Below are 7761 nucleotides of genomic sequence, written 5' to 3'. Positions count from 1 at the left end.
CAAACAACTTTCTCTAGCCCATTGTTCAAGGGATTCTAACCGAGTAGCGGATTGGCTTTACAAGGCCCACATATTGAATGATCTACCTTCTGATTGGCTCTCTCATCCCCCCATCCCCTTTGAGATCTTCTTTGTCTCGATGCCCCTGATGTGGGTTTTGTTGTTTAACAAATTCAATAAATTCTCTTTCGACAAAAAAGAAAAACTTCTTCTTGAGACAAATTATAGAATTGCACTTGCTAACGTGTGAAACTTGAGACATGCTATAAGTCTCTTATGGACAAGTCAGCGTATGAAAATTCCCTAAAGGTACATGTGAAATATGTATTAATGTTAGCCATATTCTCTTATCATATGTAGAATGCAAATCAAAAGACTAAACAAGCACACAAGAAAAAAATTGCAATATTCGCTTAAACTTGTCCACCCTTGTCGTCATATCTGGGCGTGATGCTTGGGGTAGTATCATTCGCCAAGGGATTGTTCCTTTCATTTGAACTTTCTCCTTGAATTGATGAAGTTGCTTGACTCCTTTGATCAATCGAACTCCCCAAATTCCGCTTAAGCTCCTCCATTCGTGCCTTCATTTGCATGAGCTCTTCTAAGTTCAACTCTTCAACGGGAGCTTCCCACCATCCCTCGCCTTTTCGTCCTTTGGTCATTCCCTTCAGCAGTTTACCTCGTGCCTTGTCAGCTTCAACTTGATTAATGAGCTTATCGTTTTGTTGATTGAGCTCATTAATCCTCAGTCTACGATAGGACTCAACCAAAGTGTCAGCAGCATCGTTTTCGGAAGGGTTTTGGTTGAGGAATCGGCTGGCAATCGAATTGATCGATGGATGAGCGAAGGAATATGGTTTTCTGGTAGGAGAGAATATTACTACTCCCACCTCCGAGCCAGTGAGGGTGACAAGCTCACTTGCTTTTTTGTAGATACCAGATCTACGTTTGGAGAATGTTATGAGCTTATCTTCCTCATTTTCAATTTGCCTCATCTCGATACTTTGACGTCCTCTTGTCCTTCTTCCTGCCATGATTGAAAGCAGTAATTGAAAATAATTGCAAGATAGTATAGTTATGATAGTAATGTCAAATTCGGGGTCAGCATAATGAAAAGAATGCACCTATTTATAAGGTGATGGTGATGTCAAATCTAGTATGCAATGTTTTGGGATAACCTCTTCAAGGTCACCTTCCACGAAATATTTTTTTCAAAAAGAGTAAGAATTGTTCAAGGGAAAGGTGAATTTTCCAATAGGTGCACGTATATAAATGTTTTCACAATTTTAAGGCTCAACTTTGTATTTCTTACCACATTTGCTTTGGAAAAATAATCTCTATAATTGACTATTTTATAATGACAGAGCCAAATTAACATTTGCATTTTGAGTGAGACGTTTAAAACATAAGCTCCATTGGAAGCACAAATTGGGCAAAAATCTTATTTGGGAAATTAAGATTTGAAGATTACAACAAATTGTAATGACTATATCTTGTGTACATTCTTTGGGATTTTTTTTATGGCTAATTACGTAATTTGGATTACTCTATAATAGGTCACTTGAAATTTGTTACTATGAATGCTTTGAATAGATAACATATGAAATTACTTAAACATATGTAGACAATATCAAAGTAGCATGTCGACCTTTTGAAGGAATTAAATGGTCAATTAACATAAAAAATTTGCTGGCATTTATAATATCATTTGCTATTTATTATGTATAATGAGAAGATGGTCTTTCGTAGAAAACTGTCTTGATAAACAAGATCGATTTAATATAAAAACTATTTCACATTATCTACAATATTTTTTGGTTGAAAACATTATCTAGATTGCTAGATTACAAATGATGAATTCTAGTTGTGTGTTTTTCAATCTGACACATTTTGGATTTCTTTCCTTAATGCCCCATATGCCAATTTTGTTCTTTTGCCTTATTACGAAATTAAAACTTTTATCCATTTGGTTGCAATATTGCCATAATAGTTTCTTAAATACGAATCTTTATCCACGATCAACACTTGAGATTTTTTCTAAACGAAAATTTTCAAGAGATAATATTTTCAGCTTTCAAGTTAAGGATATGTAGCACAACTTTCTATCATTTTTTTTGCATGTCTTCAGTACATTAACTGTATGATGTAATTAAGAAAGTATTTGTAATTAGACAAATAGATATAAAAAAAATGTTGTTATAATATGTACATAGATCTAGATGGCTCTATCATGTATAACATTAATTTGCAGCACAATACTAAAACAAGAAATTTGTTGTTACTTGAGGAATGAAGACAAAGTAACATTTTTAAGACTCTTCTATATATCAAACGCTAAAAAGGATAGTCCATGATATATTTGATTGGATATTCTATATGTAGAAAATACGTGATCTAAATATTTTTTTGAGCATAAAATTGAATCTATAACTAGATGAATAATGAATTCATTGTACAAAATATTTAGGGACAAATGTACTTCTACTCCCCATACTTGGGACCAAAGTTCACCTTTTTTGAAATTTTGTTGTGGTTGATGATTTTTGGAGCACTTGAGTCATACCTGTCGCGCCGCGCCCGAGCGCGCTTGGAGGTACTTTCGTTCATCACGAATGGTAAGGTATCCCATAACTAAATGAACGACGGTCTCTCCCCGACCATATCTCACGAGACAGGGGGTAATTATTTTCTAATACAATCTATTTAGTCTACACTTCATTTTGGAGTCGCCACTAATCTTTAGTAGTAGACTAAAAACCCTCTCGAGATAGGGGAGAACCATCTCAATTTCTGCGAACCGGAGACATCATGGGTAGGGGGACTTGGTTACGTTAATAACTTCGATGTCAAAATCCCTAACGCTCTTTCGGTACCTAACTTGATTTGAAGTGTCTAGTGTAGCGTGCAATTTCTCGAGACTTATCCGCTAATCCTAACCATTCTAAACGAGGAAAAATCAGTCAATCATGAAAACACAATCAATTCAAATCACAAACCACAATCCTAATATTGTCTGTAAAAAGGAAAATCAATCAAAACAACCAAGACCTAGTGAAGCCCCAAAGGCTTGTTTATTTTTAGGGGTTGTGCTTTTTTTAGTGTTTTTAAGGTTTTTAGGGGTTAGGCCCCTTTTGGGGGTTAAGCCCCATTTTAGGGTTTTTTAGGGGTTAAGTCCCTTTTAAACCTCTAAACTAGGAAATTTTCAAAAGAACAACTTGTGCATCCCCAAAAATTCTATTATCACTCCAAATGGGTGGCCACAAGTGTTTTGAGCCATTCTTCACTTTTTCGGGATTTTTTTTTTATTTTTTTTTAAATATTTTTTGATTTGATTTTCCTACTTCTAGAAGTCTAAAGTTTCCATTTTTTCGTATTTTCTGAATTTTTCCATTTTTTATGAAATTTTTGAATTTTTTTTATCGATTCCTGAATTTTTCTTATTTTTTTAATGAATTTTCCGAATTTTTAATGAATTTTATGCATTTTATTCATTTTTTTTATGAATTTTCTGAGATTTTCTGCAAATTTTATGAATTTTTATGAATTTTTTTATGATTTTCCGAATTTTCAAAATTTTCTATTTTTTCTTATTATTTTTCTGAATTTTCGAATTTTTTTTATTTTTTATTATTATTTTTATTCCTCTTGGGAATAAACCGGACCGGTTCAAACCTGTTAAACTATGTTGGACCACTTGACCGGTCTCCGGCCAACCCTCCGGCGAGGACGGTGCTAAAATGGCACCGTTTTTGGCTTTTTTCTTTGGAGCATTTTATCAAACACCTAGTGTGCATCTAGTATAAAATTTGTTCCCCTCACCGTGACTTTGGGCTCATCTTCGGCGACCCTCTGCCAGTATTCCTGCCACTACCAATGATCCTAAAGCATCTACTCAGCACCCTCTACCAACCTACCACCACCAGACCACCGCCGAACCACCATCGACTGGCATTTTCTAGGCTAGAAAACCTATGCTCAAAACTGTCCTACGCAGAACATCCTTCCATCTAAACCTAATCCTAAGCTAATTATCCATTCTAATCATCAAAACATACATTAACACATCAAATGGATCACAGAAAACTAACTTGGACGGTCATTGGGCGTAGGAATGTGCTCTGGTGAGGTTCGTATGCTCCAGCAAAGGTGTTTATGGAGGCCGACTCATGGATTATACAAAAACACGATCCAAAATGCATAGAAGAAACAAACAATCGATCAAAAACATGAATATGGAATCATTGATCACAAAAACTAAAAGGAAATCGCTGAATCAATCACAAAGTGGTTCGGTCACTCAATCAGGCATTTCAACAAACAGTTGGTAGGTGAGTGAGAAAGAAGTTACCTTCGTCGCCGGCGACCAAAACTGAAATTCCGTGTCACTGGGAAGCTTCAGCTTGGTCCTCTCGCACCTTCTCTATCGGCCTACAGGCTAGGCTTTGCCAGGAAAGGTTTTGATTTGCCAATCGGAGCTGGGTTTCAGGCCTTCCCGATCAGCCTCTTCACTGGATGATCAGAGGAGGAGGTCACCTAAAAGGATGATTCGCCGACGCCTTTCCCGTCGGGATGGCGCCGGTCACTCGTCCAGGGGGACTTCTACTCTTTCTCTCTCTCAATTTCTCTCTTTCTCTCTCTAGTTCTCTCTCTCTCTCTCTAGTTCTCTCTCTCTCTCTTGGGAATTTTCTTAAACGGCTTCTTTGCCTGGAACCTCTTCATCCGCCTGTTTTTGTTCTCCTCCCCCAGGTGGATTCCGCCCTCTAACCGCCTCGATAGGCCGTTGCAACGGCTCCCCGCCGATAGCTGGAGGTCCCCAGTTGTCCATCTCCATTTTCCACGTGCTTGATTAAGGCATCTAGGTCGGTGAATAGGCGGGGCTGACTCAGCTTTTTCTTCCCTTTCTCGAGCAAGACTAAGTTGGATAAGGAAGAAGTTGACCTGGGTCGAATCCGACCGACCCGGCAGACCCGGGTTGGTTTAAAATTGGAAATTGAACCCGATGTTGACCCATTTTAATGATTTTGACCCCAAATTTCAATTCCTTGACACATTTTACTTTGAAATATGGGATCACTTTGAATTTTTATCTCAATTAAGCCCAAAAATCCCAAATTTGAATTCAGTTCAGGTCAGTTTTTATTCAATTGAAAATCTAAATGACCTAATTTTTCTGATCTAAGGCAAAAATTGGATTTCCCATGGTCAATTACCCTTAGGGAAGGTATAAGCTTTGATCAAAAATTTCAAATTGAAAGAAATACCCAATTTGGGTCCTAAAATCCCTAATTTTCAATTAATTTTGGGGTTTTTCAATTATTTTACCAAATTGTGAAATTGGACCGACCAATATGAAATTAAAGGTCCTTGAATCAATTGTTGTGAAGACACCACAGCCTAAAAATGCTTAGAAACGACTTGATTGGATTTTAGTTCAATTAGGATATGAAATTACCCAAATTTGGGGAAAACGTATCCTTAATTAAAATTTTGTAAAATGTAGGAATTAAATTGGAATTAAAAGAAGACTGATGGATTTTTTTGGAAATTTTTAAACTTTATTTGGCATTTTTCGTGATTTTCTTCCCATTTTTACTAAAAGAAATTAAGGAAAAATTAAAGAAAAATCTAGAAAAATCATTTTATGTTTAGAAATAGGTTCCTAAGCATGGCCAAGGTTCCTCATCCTAATTTTATGATTTTTATGTAAATTTGAAAATTTGATCAAAAATCAAGTGTTAACAGCTGCTCCTCTTTAAGATTAAGCTCGATAGAAGTTGATCTCAAAGTTAAGGTGACACCTGAGTTCTAGTCAACTCAATTGAAAAGATAAATGAAAATTTCACAACAACTGATCAAGGATCTTATCTAAAAATTCTTGTCCTAATCCAATTTTTTACTTTAGTGTTCTTGATGGAATTTTGATGACTAAGCGAGAAAAAGGAACTAACCTGCTCATTGGCAATTTTCATTCATGAGAGATTCATTGTTGATTATTTTAGAGAGTAGAGAATGATGACAGTGATGAACAAAATTCTGGGCTTGAAAATGTGGTTTAAGGATAAACTCACTAACCTTGAAAACGTGGTTTAAGGATAAACCCACTAACCTTAAAAACGTGGTTTAAGGATAAACCCACTAACTTTATGGTTTAAGGATATATCCACGAATATCGTGGTTTAAGAATACATCCACGAACCTTGAAAACGTGATTTAAGGATAAACACACTAACCTTGAAAATGTGGTTTAAGGATAAACCCACTAACCTTGCGGTTTAAGAATACACCCACGAACCTTGTGGTTTAAGGATACACCCACGAACCTTGTAAACGTGGTTTAAGGATAAACCCACTAACCTTGAAAACGTGGTTTAAGGATAAACCCACTAACCATGTGGTTTAAGGATACACTCATGAACCTTGAAAACGTGGTTTAAGGATAAACCCACTAACCTTGAAAACGTGACTTAAGGATAAACCCACTAACCTTGTGGTTTAAGGATACACCCACGAACCTTATGAAAAGTCAGGGTTTAAGAAAAGACCTGAAACCATTTGAAAAATCAAGGTTTAAGGAAAGATCCGGAACCGTTTGAAAAATCAGGATTTTAGGAAAGACGCGGAACCGATTGAAAAATTAGGGAATTTGAACATTTTGTTTTTTTGATGTCAAAACATGCATTTCTTATATTAATGCATTTAGGCAATCAAACTTCCTTCAAAAGGATGCATCTGAGCAAATGACTTGAAATTTCTCAAGAGATGCTTAGATCATCAATTGGAAGACCTCCATTAAAAAGGATTTATTTCAATGTCTGAATTGGGCTTTCATTTTCATCCGTTGATACGGAAATCATTATATATCTCTCAATCTATCTCTTATAACCAATCATTGGGTATTCAGAGATATTCGCAATGTATACAATCCGATTGATCCGATAAGGTTATTTTGAAGGATTGTAATGTAGGCTTGGTCAAAGGCTATTCTAAGGATAGGCATTTTGAGGCCAAGAAGGAAGCTCGTCATCTTCTTTTTTGCTTCGGGTCTACAAGTTAAGAACCTCGAGGATAAGATAAGACAAGATTGCATACACTTCTTTAAGCGATGGCTTCTGATATGAAATTATGCTTCCACTCTCAATATCCCAATCTGAAGAGTCTTTGGGGAGAGGTTGTAATGTTAGTATTGGGTAGGCTCAAAAGGCTCATTTGTTTTTAAATTCAGGATTTTTGTAAAATTGGTGCTCCTTTTGGCATCACCACCTTTTCCTTTGTCCACTAGAAATCTTTTCTCTTTTCATAACCATAAGAGTCCTCTAGATGCTCACCATGTTTTTTTCTTTTTAACTTCTAACTTTTGTGATCTTTGATCTTTCCACAACTTTTGTTTTTTTTTATCTTCTTCTTTTGAATGCTTTTTCTTTTTTTCTTTGCTCACTTTTATTTGGGCATTGGCCTTGCTTTTACCAAACACACTGCTTTTTCATGCCCTTGATTCTCATTGTATCTACATTTTTTATTCTTTTGGCTTTCGACCTTTTGAGCTCTAAGGACTCTTTGTCATGCTTTTTGGTATTATCAATCTGAGGTGGATCACATGCTATGCCCCAATGTGAGGAGATGATCACCAATTTGGGTTTGAAATGAACATTCAAGCTCAATTGGGCTTTGCAAAAAATAATGTGTTTGGGATGAGAAATGAAATGCTTTTTTTCCTTTTGGAATGTTTTAAGCTTCCATATGATTTCCTTCGGAGTCATCACA

At 36.0% G+C, this 7761-nt stretch overlaps 1 long non-coding RNA gene across 1 annotated transcript; it reads right to left on the bottom strand.

Moving 5' to 3' along the window:
• Positions 1 to 245: 245 nt before the first annotated feature.
• On the bottom strand, positions 246 to 4788 carry LOC115662666 (uncharacterized). The gene is made up of 2 exons (XR_008816562.1): positions 4349 to 4788; positions 246 to 1027 (listed from the first exon to the last, which is right to left on the bottom strand). It is a non-coding gene; the product is annotated as an uncharacterized LOC115662666 (long non-coding RNA).
• Between the last annotated feature and the right edge of the window lie 2973 nt (positions 4789 to 7761).

The sequence above is a fragment of the Syzygium oleosum genome, unplaced genomic scaffold (assembly GCF_021117445.2).
Source record: "Syzygium oleosum isolate NSW1041296 unplaced genomic scaffold, Sole_v2.1 Sole_v2.01, whole genome shotgun sequence".
NCBI classification, from domain to species: domain Eukaryota; kingdom Viridiplantae; phylum Streptophyta; class Magnoliopsida; order Myrtales; family Myrtaceae; genus Syzygium; species Syzygium oleosum.
The sequence above is the reverse complement of the archived record's forward strand: the minus strand, read 5'-3'. Positions and strand labels throughout refer to the sequence as shown.